The 10,800-nt window shown below is 41.4% G+C and overlaps 1 long non-coding RNA gene across 1 annotated transcript; it reads left to right on the top strand.

The window, feature by feature from the left end:
- The first annotated feature begins 520 nt into the window (after positions 1 to 520).
- Positions 521 to 5,961, top strand: LOC127376956 (uncharacterized). The gene is made up of 2 exons (XR_007887590.1): positions 521 to 609; positions 5,627 to 5,961. It is a non-coding gene; the product is annotated as an uncharacterized LOC127376956 (long non-coding RNA).
- Positions 5,962 to 10,800: the final 4,839 nt, after the last annotated feature.

Genomic DNA, 10,800 nt, shown 5'->3' with positions numbered 1-10,800 from the left:
TGTCTTTATTGGATGTGGATACATTTTCTACTTATGCTGCTCGTTTATTTCCGTGCTTCTTTCATGAACATGTGACTTTTTGCTGGAGACACAGACAACAGTGGAGCAAATGTATCCCAATGATTGAATATGGCGGAGTAAAGTTATGCTGACTGGATTGGATTCGGCTGTGGAGCAAATGAAAAGCTTTTGTCTTCTTCTGTGTGAAACAAAGGATCCATTGTACTCAAAACTGTTGTCTGTTAAACTGCATATACGTGTAGTTTAAAAATGTGAAGCTAGGTAGCCATAACAACAGGAACTAAGGGGGCGGAGCTTAGCAACCAGTCAGTTCTATATGAAGTCATTTTTTCTGGTTGTGCACATATCGGGTGGTCTGCTCCATACCTCTATCATCTGAGCGCCTGCTATACCGCTCTGGTTTGACCAGATGATATCATGGGGGGGGGTTCTGTCTTTCCCTCTTGCCGCAGGATGTCAGGCTCTCGTCTATACCCCCACTGCTTCCTGTTTCCTGTCTCTGCAGGAAGTAGCTCTGCGATTTACTTCCTGTCAGAGGGCTATTGGGGACAGGAATGGAGAGGAGGTTTACAGCTTGTAATAATGCTGGTAAGAAAAACACTTGATCTTACTACACGAAGCTCTTTCTTTAGGAACGGTGAAGCATAATATATGTGCAGAAGACGAAAGGAAACCATCAAAAGTGAGGTCAAGGACAACAAGTAAAAGATCATTCCAGCCTCTGTGCTGGATTAGAACTGTGGGATCCAAATGTTCCCATTTGGGAGGAAGCTGAATTGTGTTTTTGTCGAGTGTAACCTGGTGACAGTCTATTTCCACACTCACAGGAAAAGAGAGAATGACCCCTGACCCTGAGTGAAGCTGTCTTTACTTTTAATAGACACCAAGGCCTGACACATAGATCTGACCACAGAACCAACACGTCATGGATGTTTAACCTCCTTTTCCTATTTCGAACCTTCTCTCCTCCCGCTGCCCTTTTTATTTCTCTCCACCTCCCTCTCATTTCCTCTTTTTCTTTTATTCTCCGATCTTCTCTCTCTGTCATTTATCCTTTCTCCTGCTTCTTTTCTCCATCAATCCATCTATTTTCTCCTCACTGTCTGCTCCCTGTCCTCTCTCCTCCCTCTTCTGTTATTCCACTTATACTCTTTGATTTCTCCAGTCTCCCCTGTCTTCCCCTTTCTTCCTCCATTCTTTCAGGCATCGTCTGATCAGATCCAAAGGCAGAGGTGTTCTCTGAATGGCCACAGCCGTCTTATGGTGTAGGCCCACTGAACGCAGCATGGTACAAGGGATACTCTCAGAGAGTGGTGGTATAGCAGGAGATGCAAGACTGACTGTGGCTTAAAAGGGTTTTGATGGAAGAAATTGGGGCAACAATTCTGATTCGGGAAGTGAGAACACGTGTAAATAAAAGTCTGTAGAGAAGAAGATCGTTACCGTAGCTCCTGGGATCTAACCGTGTGAGGACTCAGGAAACCACGCGAGAATCCATCTTGCCAGGCTTCAAGCTATGTGTTTGTGTCCTGACGCAGTGGTTACGGACCAGTTGGCATCCAATGAGGAACGGCTGGCAGCTACAGCAACAAGGCTGCTAAAGAGGTTAGCGTAGCTGCTGCTAGCATCAGTTATATTAGAACCGGAGCATTTTTCTCCGTTAAAGGAAGAGCAAAGAACAACACTGAAGGCTTTTCTCAGTGGAAAATATGTTTCTACTCTTCTCCCGACTGACTTCTGTAACCCCCATATTCCACTGGGCACAGCCGTGACGCATTCTGTCTCCGCCGCGGTTGCCGGGGGAGCTGATCGTTCCCCGTTCTAGGCAACGCTCAAAACTCCAACAGAAGCATTTCAGCGTTCTGCTCCGCGTAGAATCTAGTCTATTTGTGAGTGAAGCCATGACACACGAAGCACTGGCAGGAAGCCAAAAACAGAAACAGCATGGAGAATCTGGCCAATTTTCAAAATAAAACACCGTGTGCAGACTCTGGAAGGAATTTCACACTATCAACATTGTGGCACCAGGCCAGGAGTCAACCAGTCAGAGGCAGGTTAGAGGAGATTTGAAGCAGAGAAACAAGCTATTTGGATCCTTTTTAAGGACAAAATACACAAGTAAACAACGCCGACCTTCCGCTTCTGAACACTTGCCTCAGACGCGATGATATAAAGCCGCGCCCGGTGGAATTTCGGGGTAGGAGTTTGACTGTGTTTTATGGTTCATTGATCTGATCTGAAGTTTGCTTGTGATAGACGGTTATAGACAGATGGTTCATCCAATCATCTGTGTTTCCAATGAGGTCTTCCCATTTGATTCAGTGTAACAAATGATCTGCCATTAAGGTTATCTGGGATCCCTCTTTGGTATATCTATTGCCACTAAGATCGCATACAAAACAAAAATGAAGCGCTGTTTGGCAAACCGTCACATAAATTGTTAGAGAAAGGAGACTACCCTCCCTTACATGAATGACAGCATAAGTCATTTCAGTAAGTTCCCCAAAACAACATATGTTTACATACATGTGACTAAGCCCTCTGGCGCCCACAGTAATTATAAGGAAGTCAGATGATTTTGTAAAGCGACAAAAAAAGGTCCGGGTGGAGGGACAACAAATGACTATGGGTCAACAAAACATGCACACAACTTTAACACACGAATGTTTGTTCATCATTTTTTTTAGTTTATTTTTGAAAGCATGACCGCGATCATCCGCTAATCTTAACTACGTGTTTATTATAGTAACCATGGCGACAGAGGTTCACTAACCTCTCCCACCTACTTTCACAACTCTGCTGTACACCTGACCAATCAGAGTCAAATGGGTGTGGTCATTAGATTGACAGTTTTGGAAAGCAATGAAAAATGTATTTATTCTGTTTTTCTCTCCGTTCTTTCTCTTCCTCTCCACCCTACACACTTCCTCTCTCCTTTTTCCTCCTTTCTTGTAGCCTCCCTCCCTTCTCTTCTTTCTTCCCTCTCTGTCCCTCCCTCCTTTCTCTTCTTTCTTCCCTCTCTGTCCCTCCCTCCATTCTCCTCGCTCCCTCCTGCCTCTCTCGTCAGCGGGAGCCAAGGTGTGGGTGTTAAACCTCTGAGGTCTGCTGGTTTGGTGGCCTTGGCTTTGAAGGGCTTGTGGGTTGCGGGTTCAGATCCCGGGCAGGCCTGACCACTAACCTTGACTGGTGGAACCCATCTATCACCGTGGAAACAGTCAAAGCGGCCAATCAGTGAGCCAGAATCTGAGTCAGCAGGAATCCAGAGAAAGAGTTCAGTTTGGTTCTATTCTAGTCAGTTTTCTCAAACTGTGTCAGTTTTCACTTTTTTACTTTTTTTTATTGCTTTACTGTCTTCACCTGATTTTTCTTTGTGCTTTAAAGGTGTGACACAATGTGATGAATAAAAGAAAAAGTAAAAATAAAGCAGGGAGAGGAAAAAGTTTAAAAAGCTGACAAAATATGACAATATTAAATCTGGCATAAGAACAAAATGTTAAAAGTGAAGAAAAGCGAAAAATAAACAGAGAGGTGATAATAAAGATTGAAAGGGGAAAAGGTGAAGGTGAGAAAATGTGAAACTGTGAAAACACTGGAAGGTTAAAAACACTAAACATAAGTGAGTATCTGAAATGTTGGCTCGTTCTCGGGTTGACGACAGGTTTAAATATTTTGTTAGGTTGAGGTTTTGGTCAGTGTGTTATTTGTTTTACTTAAACACCCGGGTTCACACGGCCCAAGGTTTTTCTTACATGTGACGAAATGCAGACATTTCTTGTGTAATGATGGATTTCAGTTGAGAGCAGCCTTGATGGAAGGACGAAAAGATAATCCAACCTTCTCATAGTTGCATCTTTTTTCACTTTTGCCCACTTGTTCATACATTAGTTTTTCTGTTTCCTTTTTCAACGTTTTGTAATTTTCTACTCATATTCCTCCTGCTTAAACAAGCTTTTTCATATTCCCTTATTTGTTTCTTTCACTTTTTTTTTTGCTTGTTTTATCTCTCTAATTGTATACCTAATCTAAACGTCCAAACCCAAACAGCTCAAAACATTCATGATGAAAAACTGTTTAAAATGTCAGAAAAACGTGGGAAAAGCCGAGCAAGCAAGAGAAAAATGAGACCCAAATGAAAGACGAAAGCCTGTCTGAGAACACATGAGGACATTTTTAGGGACTTCAGGCTCTCTGTGGTCTTGGATATCTATTTTTAAACCCGTGACAAAAGTACCCGTGCTATTTGGAGATGAGTGGCTCCAAAACTTTCTGTTATAATTCAGTCTATTTATCTTTCTGGCTCCCCTGGTTTCCCTAAACCTACATGCATGTCTAAACACCGGGTTTATGAGAGCAGCGCTGATGTGGAAATCTCCTAAAATTAAACGGAATTTCAGCCCATTTTTATATATTTGTCTGTTGTTGGTTTTGTCCGCGGCGTTGTCACTATAACAGGCACTGACGCCGCGTGGGAGTGTGTGTGTGTGCGTGTGTGTGGCGTGGTGACCCAGCATGACGCCGTAGTAAGCATCGCGCATGGCTGCCAGCAGACAGAGAGAAAGGGAGTGTGGGAAATTGAGAGGAAAAAAGACAAAAAGAGGGAGGGAGGGCGGGAAAGGGATGGAGATGAAAATGTAGAGGGGAGAGGAAGAAAGGGAGAGAAAATGGAAATTAATGGTGACAGAAAAACTGAAAAAGGGGAAACTGAAAAAGAAAGAAAGAAAGAGGGAGATGCAAAGAACAAGAGTGAGCGAGTGACAAAGGAGAGCAAAAGTGTTCAGCAGCAGGTTCTGGGAGTATTTTCCTCACTGTAATTTGCATGTCAAGTTTATTTTTAAATGATAATGACAACTTCATTGTTTCTCAACAGCAAGCACAGGAGTCGCGTGGATAATTGAATTATATCGCAGGGAGATTTTATGACCATCAGCTATAAATAGTTTCTGTTTTTCGGAGGAATTATTCTGTTTTTCATTCATTACTGTGGAGGAGAGTCTGAAACTATGAAATCATACAATATTCACAACGCTTTATCACTGCATAAAGTCACAAAAAAGACCTAATCTGGAACAAATGTGTGTATGAATTAATTCCAAAATACAGCTGACCCGAATGGAACCAAATAGAGAAATAACAACAGCTGTGACTCTTTCCTCGTCTTTGTCCAATTCAACAAGTCCTTCAAATTAAACATGTCATTTGTAACGTCCCTTCAGGGGGACACATAGATGCGTTTTGTGATCTGATGACCCCATCGACATCCTTTGTCTGGGCCTTCCAAAAGTAACTAATATCCTTTTTTATGAGCACAAATTGACTTGGTTAGGTTCAGGGAAACACTACTGTTTGGGTTAAAATCACTGCTTACAATATGTAACCTTATTGTAACCATGCCTTTTAAGGTCCCTTAACCTTAACAAAATAGCAGATTAGTCCATAATGAAAAATAAATCATTCCTTGCAGTCCAATACAGAAAAGTTCAAAATGAGCTCCACCGCAATGACAAAAATAAATTCCTGCTTTTGTATTAATCCCTGAGTCATGATAATCTAATGATAAGCAATCCCCCTCATTGTGCCCCCCTCCTTCCTCTCCTTACCTCCCCAGGTGCTCCTCATTGGGGGATGATTGGCTGGTGGCCCTGCACCCAGGTTTAAGCGAGGCTGGAGAAGCAGCAGCAGTTAGCTTCTTTTGCTCTTTGATTTTGTGTTTTGTTCTTTGAGGGTGGGGGTCTGGTAGTCCAGCTTTCAGTTCTTTGTTTCTTAGTTTAGTTACAATGATTTTGTTAGGTTTGATAGTTTAGGTGGGGAAGCTCTGGGTCCAGACTTCCTCCATCCCTTTGTTCTTCTGGGTCAGACCTCCAGACTCCCACAGTTTTTGTTATTATGTGGTATTTGTTTCTGGCATTATTTGTAAATAAAATAATTTTGCATTAAAACTGATTACCGGGTTACGGTATGCTCTTTATATGTCGCTGGTCCCAGTTAGTTGAACCATCATGTTTATTTTGAGGCCGTAGCAACTATACTGTAAATACTTCCAGCACTAGCATTGTATGTACTGGTGGGATGCAGTATGTACTGTAAATGAGACAGGGTGACACAGAGACAGGGCGTCCATTTTTTGGTCTTTCTTGTTATTGTTTTTCTTCTTCATTCAGTTTTCCCCTTCTCAGGTTTCCCCCTCACTACGTTTCCCAACATATCATTGGCCCCAGTGTGTGTGTGTCTGGAGCCACGGGATGAAGCATGTGGTTACCCACTGGTGTGACCAGGGACACAGGGGCACCTCGGTCGCTCTCTCTCTGTCTATAGCTCTCTCTCACTCTTTCATTTGCTGCCGTGTACAAAATATGTAAAGGGAAAATTCCACCAAAAATGCATTATATATGTGACCAGTTACCTTCTGTATCTCACACTTCCAACTAAAATGTCTGTTTGATTTAGAGGTGAGGTTCTCCCTCATTCAGGGACAGGTGAAAATTCAAAATTCAAAAAAGTCTTTGATAGCATTTAAAGGGAACAAATTAAGCAAGCTCCAACAAAGGTCCCCACCCCAATGAGATTTAACAGAATAAATCAGGGGTATGAAGTGAAAGATCCCCCTTTCATTGAACTTATTACAGTGGTAAGGTGTCACGAGGAGACATTGCTTTGTTTTAAGGGGACCACCAGCTAAAAAGGTTGGAATCCAGTAATCTGGATCAAGAAAGGAAGCTGGTCTAAGGACATTAAAAGTGTAACATTTTGAAAGATAATGTGATGGATTGTTTTAAAATGTTATTGTTTATGTGACATACTGTTATACAAATAAACAAATGCCACACACCACAGCATTTATAGCCTAAGCTTATTTGCAATGCCTATCCCTTTATGAGCCTTCAGAATACATCAAACACAACAAATACACAAGAGACAGTAGAGAGGGTTCATCTGTCGGTCCGTGTTAGCTTGTAGCCTATAGCTTGATTCGGGAATGTTCCCAGGGGGTGCAGGGATTCAAACCAGCAACCTTCCAAGTACGAGCATCTCTTCCTAAGCTTCCAAACACTCAAAACCCAGACTGAACCTCCTAATCGCCATGTCCGCAGCCAGAAGAACCACCAGCCCAAACAGCTGGAACTGAATCGACTCCCAGGAGACCTCGAGCTCTCGGAGGCTCCGAGGAGCTTCCAGGTTTCTGGACAGTGAGGATTTTATCACAGGTTTTATTTCTGCTGTGGTGGCGAAACCAGCATGCAGTAGAAACCACATCTCCAGGTCAGGCTGGAAAGGACTGAAAATGGCAGAGAAGAGATTGCGTCGCCCAGATCCCAGTTGTGGGTGCATAGCATATTCTTCTTATAGGTTTGCAAACTATTTAGCTTATATTGTCATTCTGTTTACCATATTGTTGTCTACTCTATGTTGCATGTTTTGTGTGAATAATATCCAGAATAATTCAAATAAATCTAATCTTTCTACTTTAACAGATTCAGTGCAGATTGTATTTAATGAAGTGATGAAAAATAGGTTCAACCTTTTAATTGTAAGAGTGTTGAATTAATATTTAAAACACCAGACCAACAAAAAAAAAACACGTGATGAACATATAATGTAGCCTTAAAGTATTGAAATCCATTGAAAACTGAAAAAGGCTCTACTAATTCTCTAAAAGCTTCAACATCTCTGAGCACTTTGTATCTCAACCCTTCATGGAGGCCGGCAGCTGTATTTTTTTTATTACAGTAAATTCCAATGGTGAACCAGGAAAGGAGTATCAAAATGTAAAAAAATCTTGAAACTGCTTCTGCAGCAAATTCCCTTCTCTGTCTTTATGCTCCGCGTGTCCCAAACTCCTATTTTTGCTCAAACACATCAAATTATCACCAAATACACTGATTTGTTTTGTTGCACATCTGCAAGCAGTGCAGATCTGTCATTCATGTTCAGTGTTTAAGTAGTCAGGTGAGCCTTGTCGGGACAAATGCCACATATTATCAACACTAATAAAATATTTATTTACAAATATTATACAAAGATATGACTAAGTTAAGCTGTTATAGCCTTCTTTTTACAACAGCACTTGTAATTCTGTGTCCTCGTGTGTGTGTGTGTGTGTGTTTGTGTGTGTGTTTGTGTGTGTTTGTGTGTGTCTGTGTGTGTGTGTGTGTGTACTGTAGATAATGTAATTTCCTGTTTTCCTCTGAGCTGTGGTGTCCCCATAAGGTTACAAACACACATGTATACAGTAGGAGGAAGCAGTAGTAAGCAGCAGTGACATCAGGTTGATCAACAGCCGGAAGAGAGGACGAGTCATGGATAAGGTCAAGGTGTCCTCTCTCTCTCTCTCTCTCTCTCTCTCTCTCTCTCTCTCTCTCTCTCTCTCTCTCTCTCTCTCACACTCACACTCACACACACACGCACGCACACACACACACACCACAGATGCATTAACAGAGCTGAACGCGGTGCAGCAGATTCAGCCTTGCTGCTGCTTTCCCTCCACAAGAAAGACAGGGAAGAGGAAGGAAGAGGGATGGAAGAAAGGGCAAAAATATTCATTCATTTATTTTTACCTTGTGTTTGTAGTCTCTTTGAGATCTGTTTCCAGACCGTCCTGGCACAGTTTACGCCCAAAATAGTTCCCATCTTCGATGAGCAAGAGTTTTGTGTAAGGAAGGCCTGTCCCATATAGAAGCCTGTTCCATTTATAGGCAGGTTGAGTTTTTAATTCAATTCAGTTTTATTTGTATAGAGCCAATTCATAACAAAAGTTATCCCTGGACACTTTTTAAATAGAGCAGGTCTAGGGTTTTACTGTAAATGATTGTCAGTTGATTGGTGAGTAATGCTCTTTCCAATTTTTGTGTCTTTGAGCATTTTGCTGAATCATGTTTTCTATATGTTTTTTTTTTTTCTCCCTGTAAGTTGCGGGGAGGTCCACTGTATCAGCCAATGGCTCCTTGACTTCTCCTGTTACATCTGTTTTACTTATCTGCTTTTACGTTGTTGTATTGGCTAAACAAAAAAAAATTAAAAATACATTACATAACCGGAAACAGAGAGAGGAAAAATATGAACTGACAGGAACAGATGTTTGTTTGCAACATTATCTTGGTGTCTGGTTGGATGTTTCTTTGTTTTATCATGTATGTTTTGCTTTTGTATGTATTGGAAACTGTGTGCATACAGTTAGTTTTGGTTCTTGGTTCAGCAAACCTGAAACCCAGAAACCTGGAAGCCTCTGAGAGCTTCTTGGAGCTGTTCTGATGTTGTGTTTACTGGGACCAGCCGTGGTTCTGAATGTGTGGTCTGCTGCTTCTTTTGGCTTCAGACGAGCTGCAATAAAAACTTGGATCTTTCAAGAAGCTGTTATGGCTGACAGTGATTCAGCGGAGAACCACCAGTAAACCAGAAGCAAACAGCAGCTGCATACAAATATCCATCAGGTGTTTTATACTGTAGGATGCTCTGCTGCGGGTGTCTGCAACCATGAATGTCATGATACTTTTTACTCATTACAAACACACATCTGACGTTATTATGTCTGCAGAAAACTTCTTATTAGTTTTATTGAACTGTGTTTACTGCAGCAGGGAGACAGGACACAAACACTGTTGATGAATATGACATTTATTCGGAGAAGTGATTTTGTGACCTTCCAATGAATGGTCAGTGGTTAATTACGCTCTGCTGAATCTCACTTGTGTGGCTTGGAAAACTACTCGTCACTGGAGCCATGTCAGGTTAAAATTAGTGGTAGCCAAAATTACAACTGATACATTGCTACGCACCCAGCCTTAGGTGGCCCTACGGGGGAAACAACACTCCCCCGCTGACCCAAAACGACTGCAGAAAGACACTTTTAAAACAACCAAAGCCATGGGATTTATTAACATAAAACCTACACCGTTAACAAAATTTACATTAAATCAAGACTAAATCAAGACTAGAAAAGACACAAAGTAACATAAAATCCCAGACTGAGAGGCAGTAACACCTCATTCGCCCTCATTTAGTGATCAGCACACCTAGGCAGAGCTAGAGGGAGCAGAAGAGGAAAAGGGACAGACATACAGCTGTTACACGTCAGACAGATACAGACCTGAGTCGAGCCAAAGTCACACTGGACCAAAACAAGTTATCATCTTATTTTTAGTTGGATTCAAGAAATTTTTCGGTGCAGGAGATGTGAAGAGATCATGAGAAAAGATCTTTGTCATTTTCTAATAATAAATAAGATGGGAAATACAAGCCAGACAACCTTTTAGCCCACTGAGCCACCGGGACACACCTGTTATCAATTACTCATTGATTGTCAGTGATGATAAAAGCTGAGCAGCTGCCTCCACTAAAAGAATTCTACTAATTAAACGTCCGTGTGAATAGAACTCTTAGAAAATGATAGTGATAAAATGTTTTTTCTTTTTATTATAATGTTGTTAAGTACTGTATGGGCCTGAAATTTTGCAAGAAAAAACGTCAGCTTCTGTCATTTCAGCAAATAACTGAAAAAACTTCATATGTGAACATTGAAGTAACAAAGCCCTCTATTGGTTGTAATGATATTGAGAGCAAAAGACGATGTCAGGCGACGTAACAAAGTCTACATCTACAGGAAAGTTGCATCAAACTAAACATGAGACTTTGCCACACAGACCTACCAACAGTCAAAGTTGGTTTCTTCAAACTGTGACCATAACCATGGAGCTATTATCCGCTAAAAGTAGTCATTTTAAAGCAAACCACAATATTTACAAAAGTCTTTTTTGTGTCTAAACCTAACCAAAGCATTGTCAA

This window comes from Dicentrarchus labrax, unplaced genomic scaffold (genome assembly GCF_905237075.1).
Source record: "Dicentrarchus labrax unplaced genomic scaffold, dlabrax2021, whole genome shotgun sequence".
Lineage (NCBI taxonomy): Eukaryota > Metazoa > Chordata > Actinopteri > Moronidae > Dicentrarchus > Dicentrarchus labrax.
Note: the sequence above shows the minus strand (reverse complement) of the source record. Positions and strands in the feature narration are given on the sequence as shown.